At 42.6% G+C, this 20,000-nt stretch overlaps 1 protein-coding gene and 1 long non-coding RNA gene across 5 annotated transcripts in view; one reads left to right on the top strand and one right to left on the bottom strand.

Annotated features, from left to right (window-relative positions):
• LOC127374734 (uncharacterized) overlaps positions 1–8,742 on the top strand; it is a 152,122-nt gene extending 143,380 nt beyond the window's left edge. Inside the window, exon 3 of the long non-coding RNA XR_007887248.1 lies at positions 7,219–8,742. This is a non-coding gene — a long non-coding RNA (uncharacterized LOC127374734). The remainder of the gene's footprint in view (positions 1–7,218) is intronic.
• The window catches only part of LOC127374465 (protocadherin-1), a 191,222-nt gene that overhangs the window by 139,167 nt on the left and 32,055 nt on the right, over positions 1–20,000 (bottom strand). The gene's annotated exons all lie outside the window — the stretch shown is intronic.

Genomic DNA, 20,000 nt, shown 5'->3' with positions numbered 1-20,000 from the left:
CTCCTCTTACCTCCAACACCAAAGAGAGAGAGACAGATAGAGAGAGAGACAGAGAGAGAGAGAGAGAGAGACAGATAGAGAGAGAGAGAAGAGAGAGAGAGAGAGACAGATAGAGAGACAGACAGACAGAGAGAGGGAGAGAGAGAGACAGAGAGAGAGAGAGACAGTCTCTGGCAGCTTTACGTGATAGTAATAAATTAACACTGAAGCTGTCGATGGTTGTTTCTGTCCAAATGTTGTCGAGTCGTTCAGCAGAAAGTGAATCAGTGAGTTTCTAACGAGCTCAAAGTTGAAGCTGTAATCTGTAAAATCTCCTCATTAACTCGTCTGTAAACTCTTCTTACGTCATATCCCCTTTGTGTCTGCGTCAGCGTTGTGGTTGTCTGCCAGAAGCTGTCATACATTGACTGTTTACCATCCACTGTTTAGATCTTGGTGCTTTTTAACTCTAGATTTGAACCGGATGAAGGATTTTAGTCATCGGACGTCTGGATCTTAAGTTATCAGAGAAACAAGCTGAGCTAACGTTAGCAGCAGCTCGGCTCGCAGCCTGTGGGAGAAGCAGTGATTGTTAAGGTGGAACTGCTTTATTCAGTGTGTTTAAGGTGGAACTGTTTGTTCTGGAGAGGAGGAGACCTCTGTGGATCATTGGGCTCCCGGTAGAAACCTCCTGAACCATGAACACTGACGGTCAGGTGATCCAGGTGGGTGCTAACGTCCTGGTTGAGCTACAAACATGGATGGAGACGGTCGACGAGGCCTTCAGGAACCGAACCGAATCTGTTTAAGAAGGTTACGAACAAGAGATGACGATGAGGTTGCTGACGAGATGGATATATATTGATTATAGATGATTGGAGGACGATAAACAACCTGAGAGACTCTGTCGGATTAAAGGTTTCTTTTCCACCAGTTCACCTGAGCTCATCTTCCCAAACTCCGCCCACCTGGGAGCTGCCAGCGATGTCACCAAATGCACCTCGGCGTCAACACCTTCATCTTTCATGAACCAAAACAGACCAACGAAGAGCTCCGATTGGCCGGATGTACCAGACACACGGCGGCGGCGGCGGCGGCGGTGTACCTTTCCTAATAATGTCACAGCTTATTCTTGAGAGGTAAAATTCAATTACAGCAGTGCTCCACACACACACACACACACACTCACACACACACACACACACCACACACACACACACACACACACACACACACACACACACACACACACAGCGAGGGCTTTGCTGCCTCCTGATTCGCTGACTTGCAGTTTGTCGTCCTGTCAGGTTTCAGCTGTCAGAGCTCAAACTGCTAAAATGGCATTTTGGGATTTTTTTTTTTGTTTTGTTATTTTGTGGTTTTTTTTTTTAGGGGACGGATCTCGTTTCCTTAAACTCAGATTCGGTCCCTTTGTCCGTCCGTCTGTCCCCGAAAGAGCGTCTCACCCTTTGACCTCCGCGCTCGCATATGAAGCTCTTCTGAGGAGGATTCAGGAAGGAAGGAAGCAAGAAAGGATGGAAAGAAGGAAGGAAGGAAAGAAGGAAGGAAGGAAAGAAGGAAGGAAGGAAAGAAGGAATAAAGGAAGGAAGGAAGGAAGGAAAGAAGGAATAAAGGAAGGAAGGAAGGAAGGAAGGAAGGAAGGAAGGAAAGAAGGAAAAGGAAGGAAGGAAGGAAGGAAGGAAAGAAGGAAGGAAAGAAGGAATAAAGGAAGGAAGGAAGGAAGGAATAAATGAAGGAAGGAAGGAAAGAAAGAAGGAAGGAAGGAAAGAAGGTAAAGGAAGGAAAGAAGGAATAAAGGAAGGAAAGAAGGAAGGAAGGAAGGAAGGAAAGAAGGAAGGAAGGAAGAAGGAATAAAGGAAGGAAAGAAGGAATAAATGAAGGAAGGAAGGAAGGAAAGAAGGAAGGAAAGAAGGAATAAATGAAGGAAGGAAGGAAGGAAAGTAAAGGAAGGAAAGAAGGAAGGGGAAAGGAGGTCAAATGAAAGAAGAGAAGGACAGATAGGAGGCTGTAAAACGAGTGAACGCCGTTGTGAGAATGTAGGACGCTCTTCCTCCGTCTCTCCATCCCGACTCAGCAGCCGTCAGCAGATTTTTTTCCCAGCATGCCGAGGGAGCCGGCTGAGCGAGCGGCGCTCCATCCAGCAGCTTTTAATGAACGACGGACGACGAAGAGCGAGAGGAGGAAGAGAGGAAGAGGGAGGAAGAGCAACGCACTCGTCACAAGTTTCTATATTAATGAGATTTTAAAAAACTAAAGGACAAATAAAAACAACAGATAAAGACGTGTTGGAAATATTAATTCATTATTATTATAATTGAACTATTTAAGATACGCGTTGAAAAGTGTTAGCACGTTAACACGTTAGCACGTTAGCACGTCCACAAAGTACCGTTGCTATGGTTACCTGTACGCCAATCAGGACTCAGCGTTTTCCCTGACAAACGATGTAATCAGGGTTTTTTTGGTGACGGAGCCGCAGCCGTGAAATCTGACCCAGGATCAGTTTACAGCTGCTGTCGTTTTCAAGCTCGACTTCCCCTCAGCGCAGGAAGCTGAGCGGCTGGAAAACACACCGCACGGAAACTGATCCATCACCGGATACACCTGGAGGGGGTCGCCTTACACACACACACACACACACACACACACACACACACACACAACCTCCAGAGTCCAGATCAATCGAAACTGTAAATTGTCTTTTTCATACCTCAACGATTTTCTGATGATCTCTGGTTTCACTGAAGCTTCGTCAGGAGTGCAGCCGCTAACGAGAGCCACACTCACACTCACACACACACACACACACACACACACACACACACACACACACACACACACACTCACACAGTTTCCCTGCTGTTACTCAATCCAATTTAACAACAACCCTCGACCTCATGAGTCACCGCGGCGGTCCGACGGCGTTCCTCTCTTCATGGGAACCGACTTCAGGAAGTCAGGCGTCAGTGAATCTGAGCTGCTGAGGAAGACGTTGGTGCAACATCACTTCGGTATCTCTTCCTTCATCGTATCTTAAAGATCATAAACCTGCTGCACCGGGTACAAAACATGGCAACTACTCAGCGCACTGAGAACCAGAAACAGCCGACACAACAACGACCTTCCTGTTGGACTTCAGGTTCAACAGGTTCAATTTAAGAGCTTTTTTTACGTCCAAACAAAATATAGTAGTAAAAGGATATGAAGGTAAATCAGTATGTGTTCCATAGTTTAGTTTATTTTTATAGTTTTACAGTAAATACAGTAACAAGGTGGTTCACGGAGGCTCCAACCAGGACTCTGACTGAAGACGAGGAAACAGGAAGAGAGCTTTGAGCTTTACGGCGATGTTAACATATCGGCCCCCAACCATAACCGGCACGTCTGAGTTTCAGTACCTTCACGTCTAAAAGCGTCATACGCCACCGCCGCTGGCTGCAAACAAAACAACAACAACAACAACAATCAAAACCCTCCCAACCAGCGGGTGACAGGGCGACATTTATCACCACGTCTGATACAAAACACGAACCAAACAAAACCCACGAGCCCTGAAATATTCCACAACCGACAATAACCGACAATAATTTTGCTGTAAATCAGTATAATGTCTCTCTCTCTCTGTCTCTCTCTCTCTCTCTCTCTCTCTCTCTCTCTCTCTCTCTCTCTCTCTGTCTCTCTCTCTCTCTCTCTCTCTGTCTCTCTCTCTCTCTCTCTGCTGTCTCTGTGTCTCTCGCCCATTCTCTCCTCCACAGGTGCTTCAAACCTGCTTTTAAATCTAAATTCAAATGATTTATTTTTCTCACAAGTATTCAAATGTCTTGAATGCAGAGCAGCTGAGGTCGACTTTGTCTGTTTGTGGAGAAACTTGCTGCCTGAGGGGTTTTTTTTTGTTGTTTTTTTGGGGCCTGACAGCGCACCTTGTTTCCATAACAACAGCCGTTCGTCTCGGCTCACCTGTTGCTCTCCTCTATGTGCTCTTTTGGTAGGAAAAAAAAACAACAATTGTACATTTCTGAGACAAAAACTGTTCGTTTAATCTCTTGAACTCGCTTTAAATTAAATTTCAGGCTGATTCAAAGTCTTTTCTTTACGATTTAATAACAACTCCTACGTTCTGATCCCGCTCGCCGGTTCAAACTCAAACTCTGTCTCAATCACTGACATAAATATACAGCTGAAAGATAAAACTTATAATTTATTGATTTTTAAGTTGCAAACTAGTTGGAACAAGTTAAGTTTTATGAGTTTTATAAACAGTTTAATCAACTTTAAAATGTGTTTATGCTACGAAAAGCTTATTCTCCAAACTCAGTACTCTGTAGCACATTTAGCACTTCCTAAGCCCCGCCCCCTTTTTGCACTGTCCTCCAATCACAGTTGAGCAAACCTCGGCCAACTTCCTCCTCTCCTGTACTTAGATATGCTACGTGCTAAGCTAATCTATGTCGAAAACACAACAGCCGCATTTTAAAGATGAGTTAAAAAGATAAAAGCGATTTTAGACCAACCGTCAACGTCACCTTCTAAACTCTCTAGTTTCAAACACGAAGGAGAAACTACGGTGGCCTCGAAACGCTCACAAACAAACACCCCGTTTGGTTTGTCCTTTCTGGGCCACCGTAGAAACATTGTTTATCATGCATCCCAAATCTAACTGAAAAAACTATTTATGTTATCATGAAGTCGTTGGTAGTTTGGTGATGGCTCAACTCTTTGGTGAAATCTACAAAGTCTGTTGATGTAGTTGAGGTAATATAAAGAGATTATATCTTTCCCTCTGAACTGTGCCGATGTAAAGACTAAAGTCTTTAATATAAACAGTAAAAGCTCTAAAATATAATGTGTAATAATATAATGATATAATCAGCAGCACTTTAATAAGAGTAACAGTGAAACTAACAATATCACAGAAATACACACAGACGAGGATCAGTGTGACACTTCAGAGCGGCGGGAGGGACGATCTCGAGTTGAGTGAAAAAAGATTTTCAAGCCGTAACCATGGAAACCTCTCTGACAGGTCTCGAACGCGCCGCGGCGAGACAAAACAAACACGCTGATCTCCAGTCGGACCAGCTGAACTGGTTCTCTTTGGAGAGAGAGTGTCACATCAACACACTCCTGCATGTGTGTGTGTGTGTGTGTGTGTGTCTGTGTGTGTGTGTGTGTGTGTCTGTGTGTGTGTCTGTGTGTGTGTGTGTGTGTGGAGATGAAGGATACGTCCTTCTCCTTTTATTGCTCTAGTCAGAGTGTGTTTTAAATATTCATTCCTTCCCACTGAAGCCGGTGTTGCATTAAAATTCCCTTTGCAGCGCTAATGGCTATCGGCCCGCGAGGGGGTTGGGGAGGGACGAGCGAGGGAGTGAGGGAGCTGGGAGGATGGCAAAGAGAGAGAGAGAGAGAGAGAGAGAGAGAGAGAGAGAGGGAGGAAGAGGGAGGAAGAGGAAAACAGGACAAGACAACCAGGGATTAAATACATTTGTTTTCTCTCGTACCAAATTAGTATTGACGGCAGCTACCTCCCCTGCTGCACACACACACACACACACACACACACACACATAGCCATGGCGAAAACCCAGCCATGTTGAAAATTAATTACTCAAGTGTGTTTGAGGTGATACTACACACACACACACACACACACACACACACACACACACACACACACTGCACATGTACACAGAAACTGATATACACACAAGTGGAAGTGGCAGAGCAGGTTCTGCCCAGCTGCTCTATACTGACAGTTTAAAGGATGTGTGTATAGGATATATATATATGTGTGTGTGTGTGTGTGTGTGTGTGTGTGTGTGTGTGTGTGACAGTCTGTGTCTGTATAGCCGCTCAGCTGTTGAAGGAAGAAGCAGCAGGAGAGAAAGAAGAAGACAAAGTGGCTCCACGTCGGCTGCACTCAGGATCCGTCCATCAGCAGCTGAATCTGGTTTTTATCTCCGAGTGAAAGTATGAAATAAATACGACATCGTAAGATTTAAGCTTTGTTTTTTTTAAAGGTATTTATGTTTTATAAAATACAACAGCGGTAAAATAAAGGTTAGAGCGCACGACAACAGGCGTTACCACCAACCAGACTTCATTCGCAAAATCAGTGATTTTGCAAAGAAATCTTAAAAAAACACTTTAAACTGAACAGAAACCCTCATTATTTTAAACCCTTATTTCACAAGTTTAGATGAGATAATGTTCACCAAACAGGATGCTATTGAACGTCAGTACAATGCGCAGGTCAAAGTTTAACCAGTAATAGAAGAGCGGCGTCGCTATCGCTCTCCACCAGACTCCAGAGACAAAAACAGCAATTTTACATCGCATGTCATCAGAACATCGTAACTTCATTCAAAAGCGGACAGAAACAGAATAAAACTGTTTCCAACAACCTCCAACTCAGGTTTGGTGGAAATAAATCTTCAATTCACCAACATAATAATGTTTATATTAATACTATATTAACCTTTAAGCCACCAACCACTGCCTGTGACCACCAAGGTGTAGAGGAACCATCCAAAGAGTTCCTGGAGGAAGATCTCTCTCTGATTTCTCCTCACACCTGCAGACTTGCATCAGCCTCACCTGTTCCCTGTCCCCCCCCAGGGGCATTTAACAACTGCAGCTCCAGTGAGGCAGAACCGCCGTAAACATCATCATCGTTTGTGACGGTTAGAGTAAGAAGACGCTCTTTATGGCTCCATCCGGTACCGACATAAAACACTTATCAAAAAGCCTAATGAACAATACACATAAAGTGTCTGGCCAGAGAACAAAAGATTAAAGTCTTTAAAAACAGGGTGTGACTTCAACTCTGTAAACCTGGAAACAACACAGGACTCATTGTTAATCTGGTTGTAAGGAACCAGTTTACTGTGTAAAAGCTTTTCAGTGAAAAACAGCTGCAGGAAGTTTGTTTATAACAATTCAGAGTTCTTGTTCAACTTGTTATTTTAGGCATTAGCTCGTCTGTCTGCGCTCGTTTTCTCTCTCTGTGGCTTTCATAAAGGTTTATATAGAGGAGGTTTAATTTTAACAGCAAACCGATTGATTGTTGGAAAGAATAACAAAGTTTTGATGAGTTTTATTCTGTTTCTGTCCACTTTGAATGAAGTTACGATGACCTGAAGGTAAAATGAGTGTTTTTGTCTCTGGAGTCTGGTGTAGAGCAATGGTGACGCCGCTCTTCTATTACTGGTTAAACTAAAGGTCTATCTCTGTAGGGATCCTTTCCATAATGCTGTCAGACACTGACAATAACAACCTGAGTCTGTCAGTGGCTGAAACTACTACTGTTAGTGGAACAAACAACAACTACTGTTAGTGGAACAAACAACGACTACTGTTAGTGGAACAAACAACAACTACTGTTAGTGGAACAAACAACGACTACTGTTAGTGGAACAAACAACAACTACTGTTAGTGGAACAAACAACAACTACTGTTAGTGGAACAAACAACAACTACTGTTAGTGGGACAAACAACAACTACTGTCAGTGGAACAAACAACAACTACTGTTAGTGGAACAAACAACAACTACTGTTAGTGGAACAAACAACAACTACTGTTAGTGGATGCACTTTAAAGGTCCATTTGTCCCCAACGATTAACGTTAGCTTACGTTGCAGCCATTGTGCGGATATTTCCCCTCTAACTCTGTGAATTAAAGGTTTATTTCCACCAAACCAGAGTTGGTGATGGTTGTAAAGACTAACAAAGACAGTTTTGATGAGTTTTATTTAGTTTCTGTCCACTTTAAATTAAGTTACGATGTTCTGATGACATGCGATGTAAAATTGCTGTTTTTGTCTCTGGAGTCTGGTGGAGAGCGATAGCGACGCCGCTCTTCTATTACTGGTTAAACCAAAGGTTTCTCTCTGTTTGTGTAACCTTGAAGCAGCAAATAATAAAATTCTAGAAACTAGAAAAAGCTTATAGATTGGAAACACATCAAACATTTCTCTCCTCGTCCTGCACATATTTCCAGTTCTGGACTTTTTCACAGCGGATGTCATCATCATCTAAACTCTCCGTCCTTTGATGGGCTCAGTCGACTCTCAGCGGATGTTTTTCAGACTAAAAGCAGCAAAAAAAAAATGGACTCGGTGAGATTTAGTCGGGCTTTGTGTGGCTCGAGGAAAAGAGCAGGAAGGAGAGACGGACGTCTTATAGTATTATAGACAAATCTACCCGGTTCCACTGTGTGGATCAACCAAGTTTCATCTGATCTCTTCTGACAGAGAAACATCAGACGGACGGTTATCGTCAGACGTCCATCACATCCCGGAGGTCGAATTATTCCCGTAAAGTCTTTAACGACGCTGCCGGAGGTCGATCGTCGTTAGGAGACGGAGAGAAGATATAAAATCATTCAACCTATTGAAGATTTAACATCAATTAAAAGGTTGTTTGTTCGTATATTGAAGGAGTTTAGTCATAAAATAAATAATAATTAAATAAACACACATAAGTCGACCTCTGGCGTTGCTCGCCATCACTCGGGGCTCGGTGCTGTATTTGCTGTGACCTTTGACCTCTCTGCTGCTGCTTGTTGACTGATCGCGGACGTGAAGGTGACTCTGCTGATATTAAAGCTCCCGAGCGGACTGAAATCTCTCGTTTTTCATCCGTTCAGACAGACGAGAGGAGGAGGAGGAGGAGGAGGAGGAGGAGGAGGAAGTGATCGGACGGACGCCGCCACTTCCTCCTGGAGGATGAAGGAGGTGGGTGAGGGAGGGGGGAGGAGGGAGGAGGGAGGAGGGGGAGGTGAGGGGGTTTGGAGGTGGATCAGGTTCAGACATGATGTCCGACGGCGAGCGGCTGATTTTATCGACTGCTCGACACGCGGCGAGGATCGAACGGCGGCTAAATATAGACGCAGGACAGAACAGGACGAGCTGAGATGTGTGTGTGTGTGTGTGTGTGTGTGTGTGTGTGTGTGTGTGTGTGTTCAGGAACATCTCCGGCTCTCACAGACGTTTACATTTCACTGCCATCGTTGAGCGACGCTAGCTCTGATGCTAACGGAGAGACTGACGCCGTGATTAAGTCATGTGACGCTGAGGAGAATGTTTATTGTTGTTAATCTGGAAATAAACTGTAAAACACTCCCTAAAAGTTAAAGTAACGCACTTCATTCAAAGGTATATTACTTTATATTTTACATTATCAACTCAAATGTTTGATATTTTGTTTTATAACTTGACGTTTGGTTGTTGAAATGTTTATTTTATGTTATTTTCTGGGTTTAATATCTTTACATTTTCGTATTTTGTGACGCACTTTGTTTAATATTTTGGATTTTTTGTGAAATATTTGACAAATAATTTGATTAAATAATGTGAAACTGGAGCCGCTGCTGCTTTTATCTTCGATAAATTCTGTTTTATAAACATTATTTCTACTTTCCACCACTGCTGTTATAGAGTGAGAGCCAAAGGGAGGAAGACGAGGGGGAGGAAGAGGAGGAGGAGCCTGTTGAGAAACAAATGGTTTAAACCACAAAAGGAAGCCTTGTGGATGAAAGGGGGGGATGTAGTTAGAGCAGCAGGGGAGGAAGAAGAGGAGGAGGAGGAATGTCAGCGGTAGTTCAGGTGGAGGAGAGCGGAGGTCAGGAATAAAATGCTGTCTGAGCTGGACTTCATTTGGATGTGGTTTCATGTTTGCATGAAGGGAAATTACACTAAAGTCCTCAGAGCTAAAATAATCTGATTTTAAAGCTGTAAAATGTATAAACATTAACCCGAAGTGTGTGAGCATGATATCATAACCTAGGAAAATGTTACTGTAAATCATGTTTATCTCAATCAATCATTTAAAGTTCAACCGTTGAAAAATGAACCATCTGTTCCTTTTACTGTATCCATGTTTTATTCTTATATGTTGCTTCCTGTGTGTCAGTCTGAGCTGCACACTGTTCCTCTCTCTGCCTCGTGCAGTTCTGTCATTTGATTATCTTGTTGAACAAACTGTGTTCCCGTCACGCTGCTGAACGATTGTCGCTGTTCAGATTGTTGTTCTGACGCTTTCTGTCCTCACACGTTCTGCTCAGACACTCCGCTCCGTCGCAGCCCGTCGGACTCAAACCCTAATTTGTTGTGTAAATTCACGACTTTGTGCGGCGGTGCTGCGAGCCGACAACACAAACTGGTCAACTCTCATATTTTGAGTCACGTCTGCTCCGGGCTGTGATTCACAGGCTCCTCCCACTGGTGGCCATTAATGGAGCAGACCTGCTGTTTGCGGCTCATTGGACGCGGTCGGGAGAAAAAGGGCCCGGTTCGCTGTTAGGCGAGGACACTGGAGCGTGCGAGCTACACTTCACACTGCAGGAGAGAGAGAGAGAGCTGATGTGCTGAGTCAGAAGAGACAGAAACCAGCAGACGGCCTCTGACTGACAGCTCAGATATACAGAGAGCAGTCCACACTCAGCAACCCTAACGGGGGCCTTTTTAAGCCTTTCTGAGGCCCCCGAGCTGGATTTAAGGACCCACATCTTCAATTTACAGCTTCCCCAACAGCTGTATGTTATAATCTGAACATTTTCCACAGTTTCTGAGCTGATTCAGAGAGATTCACTGTGTATTTGTAGCTTTAAGCCGCAGTCAGGAGGTAGAAAGTGGGAATATATTCATGTGTGGAAACAACGTGAGGCTGTTTAACTGCCTCGGTCACACTACACAACTTCCTGTCTGGTCTCTGAACTACGTTTCATCAGGAGTCATTAATAACGAGCACTTCATGTTTAATTAGGAGAGTAGTTTAAAAATGCACACACAAAAGGGCAAACTGCAATCAATACCCACATTATTAAAGCATCAATCAGACTAATAACTAACAGCAATGTCAATGTCAGACAACCTGATCAGCCTTCAGCAGTCAGCTAGTGTTTCTGTAGTGGAGACTAAACGTTAACAATGATCCATATCAGCAGTTTGAATCCAACTAAAAGCTCCCTGCACCAAACTCCCTTTAAGAAATATCACATTTTAACAATTCCTAACGTGTTCGTAACAACACGTAACTCTAGAAACACGAGCTAAAGGCCGTCATATGTCCACAGTCTGACTGTCAATACAGGATCAATATCATCCATAAAGATACAGTGAATACTGATCAATATCATCCATAAAGATACAGTGTATACTGATCAATATCATCCATAAAGATACAGTGTATACTGATCAATATCATCCATAAAGATACAGTGTATACTGATCAATATCATCCATAAAGATACAGTGTATACTGATCAATAATCAATAAAGATAAACTATATTCTGATCCAACTTTCAGCTGTTACCAACCAATAACTTTGAAACTGTCCACTCAGCACTGCGTCCCCCCTTTGACCCCGTCTGTCTGCCGCCTGCTGACCTTTGACCTCCCACCGCAGACAGGAATCTGTCACCGGCAGCCGGCCGACCGAGCACCCGGAGCGCGACCTTTAACCCTGTCACCTCCCACCTCCTCATTAAAGCCTGTGTGTGTGTGTGAGTGTGTGTGTGTGTGTGTGTGTGTGTGTGTGTGTGTGTGTGTGTGTGTGTGTGTGTGTGTGTGTGTGTGTGTGTGTGTGTGTGTGTGTGTGTGTGTGTGTGTGTGTGTGTGTGTGTGTGTGTGTGTGTGTGTGTGTGTGTGTGTGTGTGTGTGTGTGTGAGTGTGTGTGTGTGTGTGTGTGTCGGTGAAGCCTCAGATCACACCATCACAAAAAAAGTACATCAGAAGGTCAAAGGTCAGAGGTCGCAGCAGCCCGCTGATGCCGCCGACGTTTCGTTAATGTTCCAGACGAGTAATGAAACTGAATGTGTGTGTGTGTGTGTGTGTGTGTGTGTGTGTGTGTGTTCAGTTGGTCTGAATAACACTGAATTAACACACACACACACACACACACACACACACACACACACACACAACCAGCAACAATTAGGCTAATTAATTAATTTGTGTGGTTCAAGTTTCAGTTCCATCAGTTTAAATTGGATAATGAACAGGCAGCCCCCCCCCTCTTTGTTTACCTGCTGGGGTTAATTAAACTAATCCTTAAGCCCCGCCCACCTCCCTCCACACAGCTGCTCGTCAGCTATTGGACGTCAGAGAGACTGACAGGCTGTCAGCTCCGCCCACCTGTCGGGTCTCAGCCAATCAACAGCAGGTTGTTCCTCGTGTGTCAGAATGCTAATCACACTCCCATTGGGTTCCACTAGCATTTGTGCTAACAAGTGACGCAGCAGATCTTTAGTTTTAAAGACAATAAATATCTGAAAATAAAGACTCAATATCTAAAATAAAGACTCAATATCTGAAAATAAAGACTCAATATCTAAAATAAAGAATATTAAAATAAAGACTCAATATCTGAAAATAAAGACTCAATATCTGAAAATAAAGACTCAATATCTGAAAATAAAGACTCAATATCTGAAAATAAAGACTCAATATCTGAAAATAAAGACTCAATATCTCAAAATAAAGACTCAATATCTCAAAATAAAGACTCAATATCTGAAAATAAAGACTCAATATCTCAAAATAAAGACTCAATATCTCAAAATAAAGACTTAATATCTCAAAATAAAGACTCAATATCTGAAAATAAAGACTCAATATCTCTAAAGTATTAATGAAAATCTGCCTTATGCACACAGTTATGTGATTATGTGACTGTCCCGGCTCTATGAGGACAGCAGAGCAAATAAATCTCATATTAACGCTTGAAAACAGATGAAGAGTTTATTTCCTGGTTCGTCTTCATGTTTAATGAATAAGATCTGATCCCGGAGTTGAACTCGGAGCTACTGAACATCAGCAGGCGCTCAGCAGGTTTTGCTCAAAGGCACTGCGGCAGACCGACAGCGAAACAGGAAACTCTCCTCTACGCTGACCTCCGAGGGTCAGCCCGAAAAAACTCTGCCAAAAAAAACACCATCCCCTTCCCACAATCCTCCTGGGCGAGCGGGGAGGGAAACCAGCAGGATGGAGAGAAAGGGGAAGATGAAAGAGAGCGAGCTTCTGGCTTCACCTCCTCATTACTGAGGTGTGTGTGTGTGTGTGTGTGTGTGTGTGTGTGTGTGTGTGTGTGTGTGACAGGTACTCAGCTTGTTACCCAGCATGCTGCGGGGGTCAGTGAGGTCAGAGGTTGTGGGTGGTCACTTCCTGTCCATTAGCAGGAGGAGGATAAAAAAGGCCCTCATCAATCACCCAACACCTGGTCGCCGCGGGTAACGGTAACTAGGAGATAACCAGGACCACGTGACCGACCGCAGCGTTAACTCTGTGATAAGTTAACAGTCGACTTTATATATATATTTATTATATATATTATATATTTATATTTGTATTTAAGAGTTCTGTAGTTGCTCCGAGGATATTGATTAATGCAGAATGACAACAGGAAGCTGCAGGCTGATCATTTATCTGTGACACACACAGTCGCTCTGAGCATGCTCAGTGTCTCTCTCCGGCCCCGGCTGACAACATCAAAGGTTCAATCACACACACACACACACACACGCACACACACGCACACACACACACACACACACACACACACACACACACACACACACACACACACACACACACACACACACACACACACACACACACACACACACACTCTCTAATCATGGATGGATAACTGTTCCAGGCCAATCAATATTCAGATTCCCCTCGAGGCGCCCAAACATGTGTCACTCATCCAGTGTGGTGTTTAACGTGTGTGTGTGTGTGTGTGTGTGTGTGTGTGTGTGTGTGTGTGTGTGTGTGTGGCGCGCTCTAACCCAGAAACTCGGGTCCAGAGTGGTTGTCCTGGTTTACATGTTAACCCAGTTGTTCTGCCCTGATCAGAGATCAATAGCGGCAGCAGGTCACAAGTTCGATTCCTCGTTTGAAAAGAAAGATTCACAAACTGTAGTTTGGACGATGTTTTGGTATCAATACGGTTATTGATTATTATGTAAAGTCTAGATATAGCCAGCACTCTCATGTCTGTACGGTTAGTGGTTTGTTAGCGTAGCTTAGCATAAAGACTGGAAACAGAGGGAAACAGCTAGCCTCTGGCCAAAGGTAAACGTATCCCTAAAGCTCACTTATTATTTATTATTACGTTTTATCTCGGTTGTTTAATCCGTAAATAATATTAATAATGATCAACTCTACTAAAATTTAAACAATATAAAGACGATAAATTAACTTAAAAACTTTAAATTATTGGTTTTATTTTACTCTCTGTAAATAATCACTTCCCTCTTACACTCGAGCTGCTGATGCTGAAAGGCATCATGGGAAACGTAGTGAAGGTTTTGATGAGACCGGCGAATGTTTAACATTCAGCATCGTTTCTGATTCTGAACGCCATCTGTCACAACACACGCTGGCCTACTTCCACTCGTCCTGACAGCGTCAACCAGGACAACACTGACATGAGTTATACCTGTCTGTCTGACTGTCTGTCTGCCTGTCTGTCTGTCTGTCCGTCACTGCTGGTAAATGAAGACACTGTGGGGACGCTCACGTGTCAGAGCGGGAGAATAAAGTACTGAAGTCAGAAAATACATGAAAAACAACGTAAAGGATCCTCACGATGTCAAATTAAAATAGAGATAAATTAAAGAATAAATAACTGAGGTAGTAAAACACTCAGATAGTTAGCAGTCATAAAATATATAATATTTACTGTATGAAACATCCTCTCTTAGGGTTAAGCTTTTATTTTGAAACAATATGTTGATTTTGTTTAATGATGTTAGTCATTTTAGTTCAAAACACTACTATAAAAGTATAACACTGCTTACTATAGTAACACCACTACTATAATATTTCTATATTTTTACTGTGAAGGGCTTATCATTGCCTGTAAAATGATTTTATTGTGAAGGGCTCGCCAACTTTTGTTTTGAAAAGTGCAATTTGAATAAATCTTTACTAGCATTCAAAAATAAAAACACAATAAAATAAAAGTCCTTAAATTGATCTAATTTATTTCATTAGTTTTATTTATTTAGTTTTCTGCTGAATTATATTTTCTGTAACTACTATATAAAACTTACTGCTAGGGATTAAAAACTGCTGTTAAATAAGTGAGTATTTAGTTTTACTGGGTTAAAACTAGTCACAGTTAAATATTTAAATAAAAAAATACTGAAATCAATCAAATATAATTTAAACTGAAGTTGTGTAGTCTTAGTTTTAGTTTAATAACATCATATTTACGGGTTAGTTGTAGCACTAATTATATGCTATCACATTATTAGTAGTAGTTCAAAAAACACATAAATAAAGAGTTTCTTCAGTTGGTAGAAACATCTAAGAACCATTATTTTATTGTGTAGGGCTTTTTATGTGGTTGCTAGGGCATACCAGCTTGTTGCTACGGGGTTGCTAGGTGGTTGCTAGGTGGTTGCTAGGTGGTTGCTATGGGGTTGCTATGGGGTTGAAGTGAGGGTTAAAGAACCAGAAATTATGTCTTTTAAACATTTTAATTACATGTTTTAAATTCTGATTAATGTTGAATTATATTTTATGTCAAAAACTTTATTTGTTTTTTACACTTAAAAAATCTGCTGTGGAATTTACTAAACATCCATTTTATTTTTTTTACTCTAAAAACACCATTTGTTTTATTTACTTATTTTTGTTTTTAAATGTTTTTCTAAAACTCGACGTCGGCGCCCTCGATGTGACCCTGCACTAGAAAAAACACATATTTTCATATCAAATCTCCAAAAAGAAACCGACAAACTGCTGAATTACAGTTTAACAGCCTCAGGAAACACACACACACACACACACACACACACACACACACACACACACACACACACACACACACACACGATGATGTGTGTGTGTGTCAGACTCCTTATGTTGACAGATCGATGGCGGCGTTTACTCAGAGTTCGACTGATCAATCCCGAAGTTTGCTGAAGAGATTTAATATTCATAGAGACGGACACACGGGGATCATCAGAGCGGGTAATGAGGAAGAGGAGGAAGAGGAGGAAGAGGAGGACCAATCAGAAACACTGCATCACTTCCTGTGTTATAAATTAGTGTAATCTCTGAAATACATTTATCTCTAATCGATATTATTGATAATAACGGATCAACGGGCGTTCTGATTGGTTCGTTTCTGATCTTTAACGTGTAAATATCATCAGTTCGTTCGCCGGCGACGTTAATTTCTGCGATAATCCGAAATAATCTCACATCTCACACGTAGACCTCGCCTACCGGAGCCTCTGATTGGCTCTCTCCGGCGCCGGCGTGGCGTCCGGCAGCGTGTTGTTGCAGCACTTTGAAAACATGTTTCTACATTTTTAAAGCGCGTGTTTTATAAAACATGTATGAACCACCGAGAGCGAGATGAAACCCGGAGAGTCTCTCAACAACATCGCAGCTCAAACGACAGCCTGCAGGTCAAAGGTCGCGGCAGCCAGGCGACAGACGAGCATTCATGAGAGCGACGATGATGACGGAGGGAGGAAGAGGAGCTGTGTGTGTGTGTCGCCCTGAAACCAGAGCTCATCTAAAGTTAATCAGGCACGCTGCTGACTCCTAACTTATTTAAATCTGCTGTTCTTCTTCCTCTTTTGGCTTCCTCTGCTCGCTGAGAGCACACTGATGGATGTGACGCTCCAATCTCACCAAAACACCGAAAAAAAATATCACAGATGGACCGAAGCCGGGCGCCACCCTTCATCTCGTGTTCACACGGCGTTTTGTTAAAGTTAAACGTTCATTTAAAAGCTTTAATATGTAACATTTCTGCATTAAACTCAGAGAAATCTGAGTTTTTATTCAGGTAACGCCACATTGTTACCATCCACGGTTTAACTCTGATATCCACCAAACTGCATTCAAAAAACACAGATTTTAAAGTTCAGACTGCTTCATTCAGAGTGTTTAAGGTGGAACTGCTTCATTCAGAGTGTTTAAGGTGGAACTGCTTTATTCAGTGTGTTTAAGGTGGAACTGCTTTATTCAGTGTGTTTAAGGTGGAACTGCTTTATTCAGTGTATTTAAGGTGGAACTGCTTTATTCAGTGTGTTTAAGGTGGAACTGCTTCATTCAGTGTGTTTAAGGTGGAACTGCTTTATTCAGTGTGTTTAAGGTGGAACTGCTTTATTCAGTGTGTTTAAGGTGGAACTGCTTTATTCAGTTGTTTAAGGTGGACTGCTTCATTAGTGTGTTTAAGGTGGAACTGCTTTATTCAGAGTGTTTAAGGTGGAACTGCTTTATTCAGAGTGTTTAAGGTGGAACTGCTTTATTCAGTGTGTTTAGTGGTTTTAATCAATGACGCCAATGGTGGTGAAGACAACAACTCCCATGATCCCACGCTGCTTCACAAACGTCATCAGACTTTCAAGTTTGTCTGTCAAATAAAATCCCCCCCAAAAAAAAAGGTCAAACCTGAAAGTCCAAAGGTCAAAGGTCAAACCCGGAGTGTTTTCCTCCAACCTCTCTCCGTCAGGGAGGTCAAAGGTCAAAGCAGCAGATCGGGTGTTTAAAAGCCGTCAGATGATTACGGAATATAATGAGACGATTACGCTCTGTACAACTCACCTCTAATGTCAACACACACACAGCTCACACACACACACACACAGTTCACACACACACACACACACACACACACACACACACACACACACAGTCACACACACACACACACACACACACACACTGAGCAGCAGTCGAGGCAGTTAAGTGTTTCTCTGAGGCGTTTAGGGACTTTCTGCCTCTTCCAGCTGTCAGAACCAAAACTGAATGATGGACGATGATTGGCTGTGGCTGCCAAGTGCGCGCACACACACACACACACACACACACACACACACACACACACACACACACACACACACACACACACACACACACACACACACACACACAAGCTTTCCTGAAGCTGCTGGTGAAATATTCAGTGCTGCGCTCACTAAAGGCAGCTCATCTGCCTCAAGACATTTACACCTCATTTTGCCAATTTAGTGTGGCATCCCTCCTCCAGCCCGACACACACACACACACACACACACACACGTGCACACACACGTGCACACACACACACACACACACACTAAAGTAAAGCTAGTTAATTCCAGCCTCAGTTTGTTTCTCTCGCTATAAACCCACTCAGTAGTTCTCTAAGGCGGCATTCATACCAAAGCTAATCGCTACGCTAAAACACACACACACACACACACACACACACACACACACACACACACACACACACAGTCAGAGTGTATGTGTGTTAATGTTGTGAGGCAGCAGGACCGTTACTGAAGTACATTAAAGCAACAACACACACCATGTTCACACACTACAACCACACTAACCCACAACCTGCTAACTAATGTGCTTCTAACCAGCTAGTTTACTACACCATTAATCCACTAACTAACCATCACTGAGCCGCTCACTAACTAACCCATAATCAACCAAATCACCTGCTAACAGAGACTTGAAGTCTTAATAACACAGGTGGAATAGTTTCAGTATTATTGTGAGTTTATTTGATTAATTGGTGAATTAATTAGTCTTTAAAATGGTTAAAAATGTAAATCACCCGTTCTCACAACCCCTCAGATATTCAGTTTTCAGTTCTCAGTGATATAAAACAGATATTCAGTTCTCAGTGATATAAAACCGATATTCAGTTCTCAGTGATATGAAACCGATATTCAGTTTTCAGTGATATAAAACAGATATTCAGTTCTCAGTGATATAAAACAGATATTCAGTTTTCAGTGATATGAAACAGATATTCAGTTCTCAGTGATATGAAACCGATATTCAGTTTTCAGTGATATAAAACAGATATTCAGTTCTCAGTGATATGAAACAGATATTCAGTTCTCAGTGATATAAAACAGATATTCAGTTCTCAGTGATATAAAACAGATATTCAGTTCTCAGTGATATGAAACAGATATTCAGTTCTCAGTGATATGAAACAGATATTCAGTTCTCAGTGATATGAAACCGAACCGAATCCTCACAATAAACAAAGTAAACAACAGAATATTTTACTTCTTTTTCTCAGTAAATTCCCTTAAAATCGTTTTTCTTCTGGAATAAAAACAACAACACAAACACAAATGAATACAGTGTGAAGATCAGCAGTCGGTCCCGCACAGCAGATCAGTCAGAGCGAACTACCCAGCAGCCCCTGCGGCAGCACGCTGACTCTCCATGTGTTTATTTATTCGTTTGCCGGGGTCGCTCCATTGGCTGCTCGGCCACCCGCGACATCACATAAGCGAGGGCGCCGGGGTTTGTGGGCCGCCGCCGTGAGACCGACTCCGGAGAGGGGTGCACGGATTTTTCACCTGTCTCACACACACACACACACACACACACGGTTGTCACGGAGACACTTGGCTGCATGACCTCGGGCTGTATGCAAAACGTAATGCAAACACTGTGTGTGTGTGTGTGTGTGTGTGTGTCCAGGTATTCACATCCCCGCCTGCCCGAACACGTCTCTGCTCCCAAAAGAGAGGTTTTTAACCAACCCGCCGCTCCCCTGTCGCCGTTGCCATGACGACGCTGACAGGAGGCGGCCGTGACTGACAGCCTTAAGTGGCGTTTTGAGTTCCTCAACGTGGCTTCCAGGTGTGTCATCGGTCTATTCATCCCTCTGTTGTCACCTATTGTCCCTCCGCCTTCCAACCACACAGCACTTTATCTGTTTGCTGCTACACACACACACACACACACACACACACACACACACTTTTATTTTGTAAAGAAACGGACTTCCTACCACTGATTATTTACACATAAACACATAAAAATGCTGGATTTTACAGTAATTCTGACGTAGTTCCCCAAAACATTCAGTTTATTATCGTATCGGTTTATCGATTTGGAAAAGTTGCTTTAAAAACTAAAAATTTAACACATTTGGATGTTTTTTTTAAAGTCGGAAACTCAGTTTATCATCACATGTGATCAAATAGTCCCTTTAAATACGCTGGAACCAG

Source organism: Dicentrarchus labrax, unplaced genomic scaffold (assembly GCF_905237075.1).
Source record: "Dicentrarchus labrax unplaced genomic scaffold, dlabrax2021, whole genome shotgun sequence".
Lineage (NCBI taxonomy): Eukaryota > Metazoa > Chordata > Actinopteri > Moronidae > Dicentrarchus > Dicentrarchus labrax.
The sequence above is the reverse complement of the archived record's forward strand: the minus strand, read 5'-3'. Positions and strand labels throughout refer to the sequence as shown.